Here is a 17,777-nt window from a genome sequence, read left to right on the forward strand (position 1 = left end):
TTTTTAGGCAGATATCATCATTGCTTGTAATTAGACCATGTTCTCATCCCAAAACTAGACAAAAACAGTACCCCAAAACATCCTTGGGAAGAAGTGGTCCTGTTCCTGAGTTGCTAAAGCAAGCCATGAACGATAGCGGATATACTGTATGGAGTATTCTCAGCTGTTTTCAGAAGAGAGCTTTCCTCTTGGTGCTGCTTGCTTTGCTCTACGTGTGGCATATTATGGAAAGGAAGAAAGGAAATTGGTAGGTTTTATCAAACATGATAATAAGCCAGGTAGGAGAAAAGGAAAATTATTTATATCTTCCCAAAGAAGATCCTCTGCAAAGAAATACTGAAAGTGGGAGGGAATTCTAGGAAATGGGAGTATTATATACAGAATATGACTGACGACTGTCTTGTGGCTCAGGCCAGAGTACAACAGGGTTGAAATCTTTAGTATAAACTCCTATTGGCATGACAAAGGAGAGGGGTAAGGAGTGTGGCATGGGAACTTCACAATGCATAGACTTAGAAAGTGTCAGAGGAGATGAAAGGATTAAATGTGAGTTGGAGGAAGAGAATAAAGAAGAAAATACACTTGGAGCTTTAAGGTGTGTGACTTTTACTGACACTCCTGGTGGTTGCCTGTGCTATTTCAGCTTCTGGTGGGAGAATGTATCTATCTCTGCAAAAGCAGGCAAAGGGCTGGGATTTTGATCTGGATTTGTTCTACAGAATTTGTACAGCTGACAGATCCAGGTGCTGCAAAGAAATAATTGCAGAGAATGTCAGGAAAGCAGAGATTTAGCCCATGTCATTTCAGTCATTCAAGTGAAGTGAAGAAGTCTAGTAACTTTAGACACCTTCGATAACCAGTTGTCGGGGTTTAACCCCAGCCAGCAACTAAGCACCACGCAGCCACTCTATCACTCCCCCTCTTCAGCTGGACAAGGGAGAGAAAATATAACAAAGGGCTTGTGGGTAGAGATAAGGACAGGGAGAGATCACTCACCAATTACCATCACAGGCAAAACAGACTCGACTTGGGGAAAATTAACTTAATTTATTGCCAATCAGACCAGAGTAGGGTAATGAGAAATAAAAACAAATTTTAAAACACCTTCCCCCCACCTCTCCATTCTTCCCGTGCACAGCTTCACTCCCGGATTCTCTACCTACCCCCCACCAGCGGCGCAGGGGGACAGGGAATGGGGGTTCGGGTCAGTTCATCACACGTTGTCTCTGCCGCTCCTTCCTCCTCAGGGGGAGGACTCCTCACTCTTCCCCTGCTCCAGCGTGGGGTCCCTCCCATGGGAGACAGTCCTCCATGAACTTCTCCAACATGGGTCCTTCCCACAGGCTGCAGTTCTTCACGAACTGCTCCAGCGTGGGTCCCTTCCACGGCGTGCAGTCCTTCAGGAGCACACTGCTCCAGTGTGGGTCCCCCGTGGGGTCACAAGTCCTGCCAGAAAACCTGCTCCAGCGTGGGCTCCTCTCTCCACAGGGCCACAGGTCCTGCCAGGAGCCTGCTCCAGCACGGGCTTCCCACAGGGTCACAGCCTCCTTTGGTCATCCCCCTGCTCCAGCATGGGGTCCTCCATGGGCTGCAGGTGGATATCCACTCCCCCGTGGACCTCCCTGGGCTGCAGGGGAACAGCCTGCCTCACCAGGGTCTTCCCCACTGGCTGCAGGGGAATCTCTGCTCCGGCACCTGGAGCACCTCCTCCCCCTGCTTCTGCACTGACCTGGGGGTCTGCAGGGCTGTTTCTCTCACATGTTCTCACTCCTCTCTCCCGGCTGCAGTTTCTGTGTCACAGCAACTGTATTTTCCCTTCTTAAATCTGTTATCCCAGAGGTGCTACCACTGTCGCCAATGGGCTCAGCCTTGGCCAGTGGTGGGTCCGTCTTAGAGCCGGCTGGCATTGGCTCTGTCGGACATAGGGGAAGCTTCCAGCAGCTTCTCACAGAAGCCACCCCTGTAACCCCCCTGTTACCAAAACTTGCCATGCAAACTCAATACACCAATGAAGACCAGGAATGATACAGATCTGGGTGGTCTCACAGAGGATAAGCATCCTTCTTCATGCTCTTAGCTCATTTGCTCTGGTTCAAAGCTGAGGTAATTCAGTAAAGTGGATTTCCATAGGCTTACTCTCACATCCATTGAAAACTGTCCTCTGAAGTCAGAAAGTAAGGACGTAATTCAAACTACCTAACATGGTCATCTGCACATTTGGTCCCCATATGTCATCAAAGGAGCAAGACAGGCATCTCCCTGAGACACCTCTGTTGGGTTGGATGAGTTACTCTGAGATGAATCCTTCTCTTTTGACTAGATAGAGCCCAGACAAATATCTCAGACCAGATAAACAGCCAAAGACAGATGACATAAAGGCTGTATTAAAAGTTATGTTATGGTGATCTGTTTAGGGTCAGTTCATATCATGGGCAAAATGCGTGGTTTCTTAAGGAACCACTTAACAGATGACAGTTCGCTTTGCTGGCCTCTGACTGGCATGGTGCATGTGGAGGCTGGAGTGAGTAAACATGTCGTACTCATGCAGAGAACTAGCCAGGCTCTGTTCAGGTGAATCTGTGGTCCACACAGCTGAAGGCAATTTCAAAATTTGGGGGTTTAATTTTCAAAGCGGCTTTCTCACAAGCGGTGGGGCTGGTTCCAGGAACAGTGCTGTGATGGCAGGGCGTGGAGAAGACAATGCCGTTCCCCACGCTCGCCTCATTGTTGTTTTGATTATGCAACATTCCCCTCTGCCCACAACACTTGGGTCACTGTACCATAACTCGTGAACTGTTTTTCCCCTTGGCCGCATTTTATTGCTGTTATCCCTCAAGACAGTCAATATCTAATTGAATGTGGGTTTTGTTGTATGCTCAATGAATTCCATGTGTTTGTCTCTTAAAAGCAATTTGACAACAATGAAGACAAGAAAAATTGCAAAAAATAATAAAGACTCCTTTTTAGGGAAAAGTAATTGAAATGATACAAGCCCAAATCCTGAGTGATGTTGAGTTGTACAGTGCCTGACTTGGCTTGAACAGAAGGTGCTAGAGGTTCAGGCAGAGTTTGTTCCAGAAACATATGAAAATGTCCAGGAAAAGCTGCATCTATCGTCTAGCGCAGTGTTGATTCACTAAAATACAGATGCAGGTTCAACCTCTCTGTCTCTTACTAACTTGAGAAGACCAAAAAAGTATAAGTAAAAGAATTCTACTTACCTCACATGAATTAATGTATAACAAAAAACCAAAACACATAAGATACTCTGATCAAAAAAGATAATATAACTAACTCACAAAATCATAACTGCTTGAGCAGACTGAGAAAAGGATACAGTGTTTAAACCAGGCACCTTTCACAAAATACTAGTTTTCCATAATCTGGGATATTATATTGAGTTGTTGTTGGTCTTGTTTAATCACTGATCAACTTGTAATACTAAAGGATAAACACTCACTCACACACACAGAAAGAACAAACAAACAAACAGACAAGGCAGCGAAAGCAATAACCTGAGAGCTGGTTGGGGACAGAATATATTTTGCCCTGAAGAAGAATCAGTTTTTTGTGTAAGGGACGAGAAACTATCAAATTTACTGTTACTGTCAATTTCTTAATTAATCATGACCGAACACAAGCGTTTCATGCCTTTCTTCTCTCTCTGTTCTTTTCCTCTAATAGACATTTTTCCTAACAGCGTCTGGCTCATTAAGCACTCAGCAGCTTATTACACTATGTTAACCCAGTGCTATCTGACCGTGGACTTTGTGTAGATTTCCAGTTTATCATATTTTTCTCCCATATCCGCTCCGCTCGGTGCCTGTGCTCCATGCAGTAGCTGTGGTGATAGCCCATTCATTCACATTGTGTTGAAGGGCTGACTATAAAATTCTTCTTTCTTTCCCCCCTCCTCTTCTTGCAACCTAATGCCTCCTCTTGCTCTTTGATTCTGACTGCATTCTTATGGGATTAAGGGTTTTCTGTTTCCTAGAAGGAATAAAATATGGCTATCTATCTGAGCCAGAGGAGTAGGAAATCTCTCCGTAAACTCCTTAATGGGGGGTTTTATGGGATATATTTTCACCTCATTTAGTTTTTATTTCAGTATGGCTCTTTCATCAGTCTGAGCATCTGAAGGAAATGACAACTTTATGGGAAGGCAAGGAGGAATCGTTGGATTAAAAGAAGATATGAAAACAGAACTCAAAGAATGGAAAGGCTTAGAAAGAATAAAGGCCTAATAGGTGGCTCACTGAAGTCAAATTAAATGTGCTTTTTGGATGGAGAGATTCCTGAGGGACTCTGCATCGTGACCAAGAGGCTGTATGTGATGGTCCGTAAAAGTGGGCAGATTACCTTTCTTCATAGGTTTTAAAAACACTAAAGGGGCTTTGATCTCCTGTACTGCTTTCTTCTCAGCAAGGGCCCTGGTCATCCCCATATCAAGATGAATATTTCCTTCAACCAGGTCATGTCATTATGGAAGATACCTGGCCTTTCAGACTTCATGAGACTTACAAACCTACAACTTTCCTTGGTAAGTTGTTTCAGTGATAATCTGAACTCATTAGTAAAAATATATATTTTATCTCACCTTAATCTAATTTCAAATTCTGGCTGGTCAGACATTGCATGCCTTTTTTCTGCTAAACTGAGCAACTTTTTATTGTCAGAAATAATTTCCATTCCCCAAATACAGACTGTGATTTCATTGCCTCTCAACCTTTTTCTTAGAGAAGTTAAAGAGGCTGAACTTCTTAAGTCTTTTGTTTTAAGACAGATTTTCCAGATATAAAATTATTGCTGTAGCATTTTTCTGATCCCTTTCCAGAGCTTCAGCTACCTCCTTGGACTGTACATGTTATTTGAGTAATAACTGCACTGTATGCAGAGGTAATAATAACATTTCTCTTTGGCACAACATGTTCTTTGTGTAAACAAGCATTGTATTTTCTGTTTTACAGGATAGTATACAGGGGTTTTGGGAGTGCCTAGTTCTGAATATGCTCCAAGAGTGACTTTGTCTTAGATGTAGGAATAGTGTGTTTCACTGCAGAGTGACGTTCAAAATAATGCAGTTTACCAAGCTGTAAGCACAACTGACCCGTTCCCATTATTGTTTACTGTTCTCCAACTGTTTGTGTCCTCTGAAAACTTCACCATCCTGGCTAAAGATGTTGAATAACATTGGACAAAAGGAGATCTCTGTAGGACCCACAGAAAATACCCCCCCTTTGATGATGATTCCCCATTAACAATTGCTTTTTAGGAGTATAACTTTGGAAGAGACCTCCTGGGTCATTGAGTCTAATCCCCAGCTATTTCAAGTAACCACATCATACAGTCACTATTAGAAATCTAGTTCAATTTTAATCCATTTAATATGTGCTGCATTGGTTTTTATGTAGTGCTGCTTTTGTAATCTGAATGCCATGTGATAGTAAGTCATTAAGTCATTATTTTATTTCTAGTAATGACAAAAAACATCTGAAGTGATTTTTATATATTGCAACTTCAGTCCAGAAACAATGAACCAAAAAAAAAAAAAAAAAGCCTGAGGTTTTTCTTTCTTACTCATTTCAAATGAAATGTTTTTTAAAATTAAAATAACAAATAAGATGACACCAATAATGCACTGAGACATGCTGCTGAAAAAATAATACGTGGGATGTTTTTAGTAGGATGGTTCAAAGTTCCAAATGGATTTTTTCCTAAGGATGTTGATTCACAAGGACAGGAAGATAAAACTTAGATGGCAGAGATAATTGCCTTCCCCAATATTTCCTTCCTCACCTGTCCCAGAAGTTGCTCCTTTTCTTTGCAGGGAAGCTGAATTGCATGTGAAGCAACTTGTGGACTACAGCTGTTTGCATATGCTCTGTTAAAATCACCTAGGTTGTAGATGATGGTTTGGGAACTGCATCATGTAGAGTTTGACTGTATCTACTGCAGTGCAGGAGTCTAGAAAACAGGCAGAACGAAGAGTCGAGGGAGGTACCTCTTCTAACTGTCCATGTTTAACCTGCCAGTTGCCATGAATGAATAGCCCTACATCTAGGCTTTTGCTGGGCTGATGATGTTGGAAAAGGCCAGGTAGTCTCTGAAGCAGTGTCCTGCAGAAGTCACAATCTGCAGGGATGAGTATCCGATGGCCAAGGTCACCTACAGCTGAGTTCAGTGACAGCTGATGGCACGTAGCACCTTGCGGTACTGACGTTGTGCGAGTGTGTATCCCTCTGTATTACATGCCCATCAGTGATCAAACAAGATGCCTTTGTGTGTTATGGGAGGAATTAATACAGTACTCAAGCCAGATGCCTGTGTGTTTTGAGGATTTTGCTATATGACTTCCTTTCCATTTTGTAACTGGGAACTATATGGAGCTTATTTGTTTATGGAGATACATTTTAATCTCTGACTGTCAAAGTGGATTTGGGTAACATATATCCTTCTTTAATGTTGGAGGTTGAGCAATTCTGAGCTCATCTTTAGAGGTGGGGATGGGAGAAGGGTGGGAAAAATCTCTTGAATATTTTCAACACAGTAGTGGTGTCAGATTTACCCGCATTTCTAGACTGACGGCAACACTGATGCTAAGGTTTGAAGGATTTCCCACTACGTCTGGAGCAAATGTAGTTCTGGTCTATTTCCGTGTTGCTATGAACCAATTACTGCTTTTGGATGCTTTGGGCTGTATTTCCCTGTGAGACTATGAGTTTCTGTTGTTCTGAGCAAAATTTGTAGGCGTAAAGCCTTGGCAATGTGCCAGCACATTGAATCTGAACTGAAACCCATCTTTGTATGAACCCAGCTAAACAACCCTTCCTGGGTCTCAGACATATACTCAAGCTCATTTATTTGGTGAAGTATACTTCTAAAAACCAGCCCACGTTCTGCAAGACTTCCCTGCCTTACTGCCATATCACACATGCTTAAATGAGATGCTTTCATGTCAGTGACATAAGTCCAAAAAAAGAGCAAGGTTTTGGAAGCTGCAAAAGGAGAGTTATTTGCCCCTGCTCGGTAACCTCAGAAATATCAATCTTGCAACTTCTATAAATGTATTTCATGAGGGACCTGTTCAGGTTGGGCATCAGAGTGGAAAACACTTAGGTACGTGACTGAGCGGAGTTCGGTCACCCAGGTGAGCCGTTCCCTGCACAGCTGAGTCCTGGTGGGATGAAGGCACTGGTGTGATGGTGTGGGACTGAAGGCAGTGGAGCATAATTGTAATATCAGAACATTTTCCCTTCTATTTGATGGGGCTGTTGCTGCTCCTGGGGGACAGCGAGTTTATCACAGCCTTCCCCATTCACCTTCAGTGAGTGTCTTAAGGCAGAATTCACAGAGGCTGCTTAGGCAGAATTTAAGACCTGAAGGATCTTTGTGATCTGCAAAGGCTGTGCTGAAGTGGTTAAAAAAAAAAAAAAAAAAAAAATCTGGTTTCTAGATCTGCATATTCATCAGTTGTGTTTTACTTGAATTCTGATGGATGGCAGGACTCCCCCATTTTGGCAGATGTTCCAAAATGTGAATGTCCTGAGGAATTTAATTTTTTTTTAGATAGTTCTCCTTGTGCTGTCCAAGGGGGCATGTAGCCTTTCCTATTGACTGGTTAGGAAGCTGTCTAGCTCCAGCTCTTTGAAGCACTCTGATGTGGCCAAACGCCTAATTTCTAGGCAACGCAATATCCAAGCTGAAGGCAGCGGAGGAACTTTATTGTCCACAGCCTCTCTTGTGCCTTAGTTCCCATCTCAGCATTGGGAATGGTAGCCCATCCTCCCTCCTAAGGATGGTATGAGGATAAATACATTTAAAAAAGTGAAGTGCTCAATTATTATGGTAATAGGACTCCTATAAATACCTAAGATATATGTGTATATTTGGATTTTAGCAGAACCTAACTTACAAATGCAGCTTAAAAAAACTACCATAAACCCCCATATAAATTCCATCTGTGAATATTTGATCAGATGCTATGTGGGTGGAAAAGTACGTTTCATTGCTATTGTGATTGCTTTCTTTCTTTAGCTTTTCATGAGTAATAAATGTGAAGAATGTCCCAATGCTTTTATGCTCTCCCAGTCAGTAATATTTTCTCTGAACCCGTATGCGAATGTTTAATTCATTAAATAGTATCATGCAACTTTATGGTGAAATCATAAATCTGTTCTGTTACATTGCTTATTGGAAAATCTTCAACCCCAAGCAAACCCCTAGCATTATAGCTTGCTTCCCTTGATTACATATGTCTTTTATTGGCTGCTTCCCACTTTCTCTTAGGTTGCTTTCTCCCTCTGCTTCCAAATTCTCATTCCACTTTACAGTAATGAATCTCACCAGTTTGAGAAGAGGACTTGTCTTCATGTGCATATAGCTGGCAAAAAGGAAGATACAGTATGTCCTGCATTTTATTTCATAGGGCTTTTATGCTCAGATTTTCAGGATGAAGGTCAAAAATTCACTGTGGGCAGGAGACACCTGTGACAGTACCTGAGGTTAAAAAAAAAAGAAGTTTCTTTTTACTTTCTTGTTTTCTTAAGTTAGCCATTTCCAGTGTTAGCAAAACTGTGCAGGATGGTGTGCCACATGCAATATCATACATTGCTGCCCTTCTCAGCATCATGCTTTGTTTTTCAGTTGCTCGTGGTCATGACTAATCCTATAGGACCCTCGGGAAACATCTCTGGAGACCTGGAGGTGGGTATCACTACTCTGAAGTGCTCCTAGGAAAGCAGTTGGATAGCAAGAACACAGGCTGCTTAAATCTCTGCAGAAAAGTCCAGCACGCAGGCTGCACAATCTACCAGAGGGGTCCAAGTTTTGGTTACGATTATAGACCAAATACCTGTCCAGACTGATGATAAACAAGCTTCTTTTTCTAGACTGCTGTGGCCTTAGTTTTTGCCAGAATCCAATTAAATTGAGACAAAATCAGCATGCCTGTGAACGGCACCCCAAGGGACAGATGAAGATGCTCCCTGCTTGTGGCTCTTTGCAGCTGGCTTGTCTGAGAGACCATCAGCATGAGCAGCTGTGAGACAGGGCAAGTTGCCCAATGCTCGGCTGTCCCAGACTTTCTTAAAAACTACCTTTGAATCCTCCTTCCTGAGCTGTGCTGTGCTTTCTGTGGTCATAGCAGAGGTTGTGGGACAGTAATTATTACTGAAGACTTGTTAGTGGATGTTTGCCGAGCTCAGAGTGGTCAGATGTCTGTATCACAGAAGCTGCCCAGGCAATTGAAGATAGTTGGCAGCTTCTTGGCAGTGTCAGCAGAAACACTCAAAAAAGAGATTAGTCTTTAACTCCAAAGCTGGCTCAGGGACCCATAAGTTATAAGAAAATTGCCCTTCTTTTGCTATGTCTACTGCTCATCCTGTGGCTGCGACTGCCTTGGATCTCATCTGTCCCCATGCTCTGATTTCCAGAGCAGTCAGCAGTAAGGTTTCAATCCAACAAGATATGTTGCCACCATTATGGCATCATTGGGCATAATGGTACAACTCATGTCTGTGCCTAAAAGTGGCTTTTCTAAGTGCCTAGGTACTACTAAGAGCTATAGGATACAATAATGATTAGGCATCTAAATACATAGGGAAAAAACCCCAACCGTGTTTTTTCAACCCACATGTAAGCTCTTGCATAGTTTTATTAAAACCAATGAGCTCCTTTTCTTTAAAGTGAACATGTGCTTAAGGGCTCTGCTTTTTTTTAATTTTTTTTTTTAGTTTTTTTTTTTTTTTTTAGTTCTCCTGTATTTTAAAAGAATCATTGTATTTGCATCAAGGAGTGTCCTCTTTACAAAGGGTGGGATTCCAGTATATTTTTAGGAAAGTGAACCAAGCAATTATCTTGCAGGACCAGTGCAGATGCCAGCACGAGGAGGTGTGGTAAAGGGGAATGCATGATTGATTTCTTTTCTATTCCAGAGCTGGATGAAATGCCTGACACAGCTGTTAGCTTACACTGCTTACAAGAACGAGGAATCAGTCTCACCAGATGTTGTTCATTTCCTCTGTTGCTGTGTGGCCAGCTCTGTTGTACAGAGGATGCGGGGGGCGGAGGGGAGGGAGGGAAAAGAAAGGGGAGAAAATCTCAGTCTAAATCACACAAGAAGGACCCAGTGTGGGAATTTAATGTAAGAGAGAAACACAAAAATGGGCCATGACTGGGAAAGTGGAAGCTGGAAAGACAGAGCCCACTCATTCGTGAGTCTGATTCATTCGCTGGGGAGAAGAGCAGACTCCCATCCCCTGTGGGTCGATGCATGACCATCTTATGAGTTCTCCTGAAAGCTAATGTTTTCCATTAAAAGGATGCAGGAGGTACATGGGGAGGGTTCAGTAGCAAACGAGCCAATGATTCAAGGCCACATCTGCCAGCTGCACTCTGCGCTGTGTCAGATGAGTCTGTGGAGCACTTACTCACATGTGTAGAGTGTCTGAGCAACATTTGGGGAAGGGATCACAGTGACAGTGTGATGTGCTGCTACCACAAAAAAACCTACCTGGGTGCTTGTGGTCCTGAGTATGCCAGCACCATTTCCAACCACCTTCTTTCCCAAGGCTTGAACAAGCTCCTGTGCTGGGAGATGCAGCTGGGGAGACCAGTCAGGACATGGGAGGCACCTGGTGCTGGGAAACTACTGAGATGTTACACCATCTCTTCAAGCTTTTTCACTAGAGCAGGTGTCTTCTGTAGATCCCTTAAAGGTTTCTTTGCCTGTGTAACTGGTTGACAAGAAAACAAGCAAAGAGGCAGAGGAAAGGAACTTCAAATGAGGAGGGCACTTTAAGCTAAGGGTAAATGCTTCAGGAAGAATTATATGAAATGAGAAAAATTTGCAGATGAGCTGTAGAGGTGCCACACGCCAGGAGATGGCATGGTGATATGTTTCCCATGGAGAAAAGCTATTTAAATAAACAGGTTGAACCCTGACTTAATGATTATCATTTGCTCTAGAATATCCACTTCCAAGTGAATTGATTTCTGTTGTACACTTTTTAACAACTTTTTTGCACATTCTCCATTTCTTTGCAGTATGGACCAGGTAGGTTCCTGTCTCTGTGGCTCTACCAGCCTTAGCAGGTGTAAGGAGAAGGGGAAGGCTCCCAGAGCTGCTGCCATGGAAGATTAGACGAAGCCACTGCTCACAAACAAGCTCTAGCTTGAACTGTGTGAGCAAGGGCTAGTGCCATGCTTTGCGACCTTTCTGTCTAAAACACCTTAAAATAAGCCCATCTGTCTCTGCCATATAGCATTTAATGCTTTATTGGTAAAAACCCCTGAAGACTAAAAAACAAATTAAAAAAGGATTCCAAAACAGAAAAAAGCACAAAGCTGTTTTGTTTTTGCCTGAAGTGTTTGGCCTATAAGAGGGTCAAAACTCTGTGGGAGAAAATAACAAACAAGCTGTCACTGCTGAAGTCACTCTGGAGAGACACCATGACAGGATCGTGATGGACTGACACATTCCTCTCTTGAGATACAGCCGCCACCACCGAGGAAGGGACAACCAGTCTCTTGCTGTTGGGCCTTAGGACCTCATTGAGGTGGGAATAGGGATGGGAACAGGACTGTAATGCTCCTAATAACACTGTTGTGTTGCATGATGTATGGCCACGTCTGGCCTACAGTTATGGAGCAAGATGGACCTACTCTAAGATGTCTTCTCATGAAGTAGTTACTTCTGCCAAGGGTGGGACACTGGGTTATAGGGAGAACTCATTTCACCTTTGTGCCAGTTTCTGTGGTTTTGGTTAACAAAAGGAGTATAGATTGACTTGGGAACTGTTGGGTTGAAAATAATGCAAGGATTCTGTTCTCCAGTTGCAAGGATGCTAAGCTCTGAGTCAATCAGTTGACATCAGGGCAGATAATCTAGATTTACACCAGTGCGAAATGTTGTCATTCAAATGGATTAGCTGAAGTGATTCCTTAAGGGTGAATAAAATGCTCTCACAGGGCATGTTAGAGGCTCTGATGAAAGGATTTATTGTACCCTTCCTGGGAATGTGGATGAGACATCCTGATACTCTAGTTACATTGATCAGATCCTCGCTATTGCTCAAGGCAACTTGGGAGTTATTCCTTGAAGTGCCATCAAACAATTTCCTGTTTTGTTGCAATTATACGCAACAGAATCCTACTTTGCCATGTTGCTTGCATGGCATGCTCTGAATATCCCCTAGCATATCAATTACCTGCTGTAGTTTGCAAACTCTTTTATCAACCTATGAGATGTGCCAAGGGGAGCTGATCCTTCAGTGCCAAAGCTGGCAACTTCTGGTAAGTCCTTCATTTTATGTAAAGCTTCCTTTATCATCACTGATAGGCAGACAATGCATGTGCAGTTTGAAGTTACGGTTAAAATTACATGGAAAGAAAATGACAGGCGCAGCTGTCATATTTTTAACAAAATTTGGTCACTGCGGATATGAAACCTGAGAACTTGCATAAGAGACCCGCTCCACTGAGCGTTGGTTTAGTCCACAGAGCAGCTGCACAAAGGGGGGCATTTCACCGCTTTTCTGGAGCTCCTTGCCTGGGGAATTGTGGCTGCAGGTTCCCGAGGGCCCCCTGGTGTTTTGCGCAATCTATCTTTAGAGAACTGCAAGTTAATTTCTGAGAAGGGCACTGGCTTTGAGCAGGGACTACCTCTAAACTGACAAACCACTTCCTGCAATCGTTAACTGAATTAAGAGCTTGCTGTCCCCTTCACTCCCCTGAAAAGACCCCCCTCCCGCCCCTTCACCATCACCACCCCCTCTTGGCTTGGCATCAAGAAATATTGGTAAAGACAAGAGGGCATGGAGGGTTGAAGTGATACTAGTTCATCGGCCTCCTCCCTTCCTGCATCTTCTACAACGAGCCCTGATATCAGTCCCATTGGGTTTCTGCAGGAGCTAAAGCCATGACATTCCAGAGTGTTTTCCAGTCCTGGGAAAGGAGGTGCCTCATATGTCCGTGCATGTGATGCTTTCTTTGTATTTCTACCAGCACGGTCCTCCTCTGAAACTGACACAAAAGGATGTTGTAATTTTTGGCCAAATTCTGGGAAGCAATAGAACACCTGCAACTCCTGGGATGTTATTCCCTACTAAAAATATCCCAGATCTGGTCTGTATCAGCTTCCATTATAGGACATTGCAAAACCTTGCAATCATCAGTGTTGACTTCAATGGTATATGCTTGTAGCCATTGAGAAAAAGACCTGCAAAGCTACTCTGAATTCTTCCTGTCTGATTTTATACTTGGTGATGGTGGTGGTGGGTCTTTTTTTTTGTTTTGTTCCCAGATTTGTGGTCTTCTAACATCTACTTTACTCAGGCTTTGCATACATGTGTCTCCAAAACCTCTTTCTACTGGGTGAGATTTACAAGTGCTTACTTACTTAATACACGTTGCTCTCTCCCTAGGTTCCTGGTCCTCCCTCTCTGAAAGTGTCCAGGCAGGTTTATTCACTGTGGGACTTACAGATGCAGACCAGTATTTTGCAAACCAGTGACAGAAATTTAAGTGTTAGCTAAATAATATTTTTTTCAAGAACTTTTCAATTATGGGCAAGGCAATTTATTCAAGAATGTTTTTCTTGCATTTTTAAGATTCCAGCATCATTGCAGAAGTTGATTGGTTCTATACACAAGAAACACAGAGGTAGTTCAAGACTATAAACCCACCTTAACACATGCTTTTCTACTTAATTTTTATTAGATAAGCTCCATTAAAACATGACCGTTGCTTCATAACTTAAATGGTCATGAAAGATATTCTTTCTGCTGACATGTCTATCTCAAAAAAGAATATAAAGGCTTTGACTGTTTTCATATACAAATATAAAGAAAAGTTTGTTTTGCAAACAAATATTTTCTCTCAAAGCAACTGTTTTGCTCCTCCTTTGCCACAGACACGATGCCAACAAGAATTAAGGAAGACCTAAATGGGGAACATATGCTATATGTTAGTATCCAAAGACTGGGAAATGCATGGAAGAGTGCACAGCCTGAGTAGAAGAAGCCAAAATCAAGAATATATGCAAGTCTAGAAGAAGCCATTTGAATTTCCCATTAAACTTTGAAGGTTACTTATAGGTGTTTGCTTTTTATACTAAGGACATCGACAGAGCTGAAGTGCTATGTGTAGAAGACCTTCCAAAGGATGCTAACTTCTGTCCCAGAAAGCAGCCAGAAAAGGAACTGGAAGCCTCTATTACTACTGTCTGTGCAGGATGAGCAAGAACGAATGACCAGGGACAGTTTGTCGTCCCCCTCCATCTGGAATGGGGACCCACAAGGGTGCATTTTAACGCTTGCAGAAGATGGACTGAAGAAGAGTATAATCACTGTAGTATCAGATGTTTTGATTCAGTATTTCCTGAGTGTCCAGGGCACCTGAAAGCAAGATGAGCCTTTAAATTAGCTCAAAAGACAGAACCAGTGAAGTATTTTTTCAGCAGAACAGTTTTTTCATTGGGAAGTGACATTTCTTTAAAATAAGAACTTTCCCTGGGAACACACCAGTTGGAACGAAACTCGTCATTGTCAGTGCTGACAAAGCTGCAAACTCCAGAGGTTTATAAAAACTGAAACTGCATAGGAAATACATACAGGCACGTAGCTTGAATACAGCCTACAATATATACACCCCAGGAGGCTGGAGTGTATAGAGGCAAGCGTTTGCTCCCACCAAAAGCACTTGGAGTGTTTCCATCTTTCTTAATGGAAGTAAGATCAGGCCCAGAGTATGGAAATGCAAAGAGGCAGATAGTGTGAGCCGAAGGGAGTTGCTCATTTTTTTGGCCATTGCTGCATGTCTGTTGGATACTCACTTTAGCTGCAATATTCCTTGTTCTGTAGGAAGCCATCGATGCCAAGGGTGCCATTTCTTACACCCCTGTAAACTGGGGTTCAATCCATAAATGCACTGGAGCCTTCACTGGCCCCTTGGTAAACCAGGGAGTGAGAGTCATATCCATTTCCATTGCTGTAAGCAGGATGTAGAAAGCTTTTTGAGATAAGTAGATAAAATATGCTACAAACACATGCAGGATTGTGTCACTTCATGGTTCGCACAGTCCTGACTGTGGCTGGCTATTGAGCTGTTTCATCAGTTAGTTCCTTTCTCCCACGTAAACTCACGTGAGACCAAATGGCTGTGGCTTACAGCCAGTCATGCACGCTGGGGTATTTGAACCTGCTGTCCTCATGTCCTAGGAGAACATCCTGCCAAGAATGCCTGGAGGGCATTTGCAGCAAGACTGGGCACAAGTTGCATTTTGAATCCATCAGTAGGAATGGAAGGTTCACAGCTCCCTGAGAAGAGCAGGAAGCTTGAGTGAGACTGTGCAGCCCGGTGGCATTGGGTCTGAGCGGGAAGCCCTGGCCTGGGTGGTGGGCAGCCCCCGGTCCATCAGCAGTGCCTGGGCTTAATGCAGTGGCTGCCTGGTGTCACAGATGGAAAGGAGCGTTGATAGAGACACTGAGAGAAATCAGGCCAGGAACATGTCTCTGTAAAGGCTTTCTGAACCCTGCATCTCCAAATTACACATTTATCGTCCCTTTTTGCGTTCTAAATTCTAACTTGCAAATACTCCTTTTGATAATGATGGTTTTCTATGGTACAATTTTCACCTAAGCACTTAGTCAGTCGTCTAATGGAAAGAGGAGTGTATTAAACTGCTCTTACGATCTCTGATCTAGGACTACAAATCTCTATCTCAAGAGGCAGACTAAGGTTAGGCTAAATGCAGGTATGCTGGTTCCCAGGACTGTGTACTAATGTATTTCTCACCCACCCACTGCCAGGGCCTGCCACTTTGAACTTGATGTGGTGTAAAGGCCTTTGACTCCAATTCCTCAACAAAAAATGCATGTAGAAGAAGACCTACTAAGACATTCAGACCACAAGGGAAAGCTCAGCTACCCATGATGGACTTCTCTAGGCCACTGCAGCGAGCAGCAGTGACTTTTAAGGAAAGTCCATAGATCTCATTTACCCTTTTCAAGAAGACAGACATAATTTCCAGCCATCTTGGCCAGAGTTTTTCCCCACTGCAGCAGAGGTTGTGATCTTACCAAGTTATACCCCCATCTTGCTTGTGCAATCAGCCAGCCTTGATGCTCTGCTTTTTTGGCTATTCCCTCATCCTTTCTCTCCCTGTCTCTGCCCCCATTTCTTTTTTCTTAAGAAAGTTCAGCTTCTCAATGTAAAGCAATAGAAATCAGGGCCCGAAGGGATTTCGTGGGAGTTGTCTGGCCCATCCCCCTTGCCCACAGAAATTCAGCTATACCTAAATTTGTATATGAGGAAGAGGAGGAAGGGGCAGAAAGGCTGTCAGGCTGCAAGCTACTTTTGGCTTGGCTCTGATTAGCACCAAGCACAGGTGCTAAGCACCTCTTCACTGTCAGATTTTCCATGCAGTGTGTGTCCTTAATACAGGCAGAAACTATTTTTGGTTACAACACAATCAGCTATCTTTATCAAGGGTTTTTCTACAGTGCCCATCTGTATAGCAGCCAAGTACTTCCCAGACAGATTCAGTCTTCATGGCATGAATGAGAAAACATTTCTCTGACAAATTATTTAAAAATAGTATGGGTAGATTTATTAACACCTTATAAAAACCTAGGCAGCTGCAGCTAAGTATAAAGTCAGGCAGCAAAACGATGGGGTAAAAGCTGTTAATGTTTTACAAGAAGTTTTCTAGACATAAAAGATCACTTCTTTCAAAACTGATTTTTTACAGAAATGATGCCTTTGAAAAATTTTGTTTGCAATTCACTTATACATCCCAGATACACAACCCACATAATAAACATCTTAAATTGAGAGTCTCACTTCAGTTTACTCGATTCCAGTCAGTAATTATGGATGCTAAATTTCTGTAAGTAACATCTAAGCTAAGTTTACATTGTCTGCAGAAAGGTTTTCACCATTTAAATCAATTTAGAAATCTGTTAAGTAAATCTGACGCAAGTTTAGTTATAGCAAATGTCTTAGCTAATAAATTTCTTGGGACTGGGTTGTATCTTTTCTACATGCATGGATGAAACTCAAGTGCTCTCAAGGCCTCAGTGAATAAATAATAAATGATGCAAAATAGCTTTTTGATACATAATAATATCATAACTTTAAAATGTGTTTTCCCAGGACTAGAAATGAGTGTGGTGTGTCCCTCTGGGAAGTTATTAAATACAAAGAAACAAGAGCTATTTCTAGTGTTGGAAGCTGGTCAAGGCATCTCTTGCCACACCCTGGTTCCTGGTAATCATTTACACTCATCTCTTACGACCTTTCAAAGGGACTGTAAAGTATTGCCAACTCGGTATGTAACACCCACCTTATCACAGGTGAAAATAAATTGTAGAGCAATGAAGATTCAGGTCTCTGGTATATACATGCACAGAAAGGCTGCTGCTTTAGCTTATCAGATACATTTATTTATCTTCACTCCATCATAACCTCATGTTTAATGCTCTTAACCCTCTCTCAGCTGATATTTGATCCTATGTATCAGCAGTCTGTTTCTGCCTTGTTGTGTGTCTGTAAAGCTTTCTTGCTCACATTCATCTCCATTCAGACTTAAAGTGTTTGTCTGCTCACTAAACTGATTTTTAGTGATCCCTTGTGACTGCGTGGCTTGTCCCTGGTGCTCTTGGGATTTTAGGTGATCCAAAGCCTGGCCAAAGCTGAAATCACTTACCTGATGTGGTCAAGTGGAGTACAGTCAGTGTTACAACTAAATAAATTTTCTTAACCCAGTTTCAATCATGTAT

The sequence above is a fragment of the Aquila chrysaetos genome, chromosome 4 (assembly GCF_900496995.4).
Source record: "Aquila chrysaetos chrysaetos chromosome 4, bAquChr1.4, whole genome shotgun sequence".
In the NCBI taxonomy this organism is placed as follows: Eukaryota; Metazoa; Chordata; class Aves; order Accipitriformes; family Accipitridae; genus Aquila; species Aquila chrysaetos.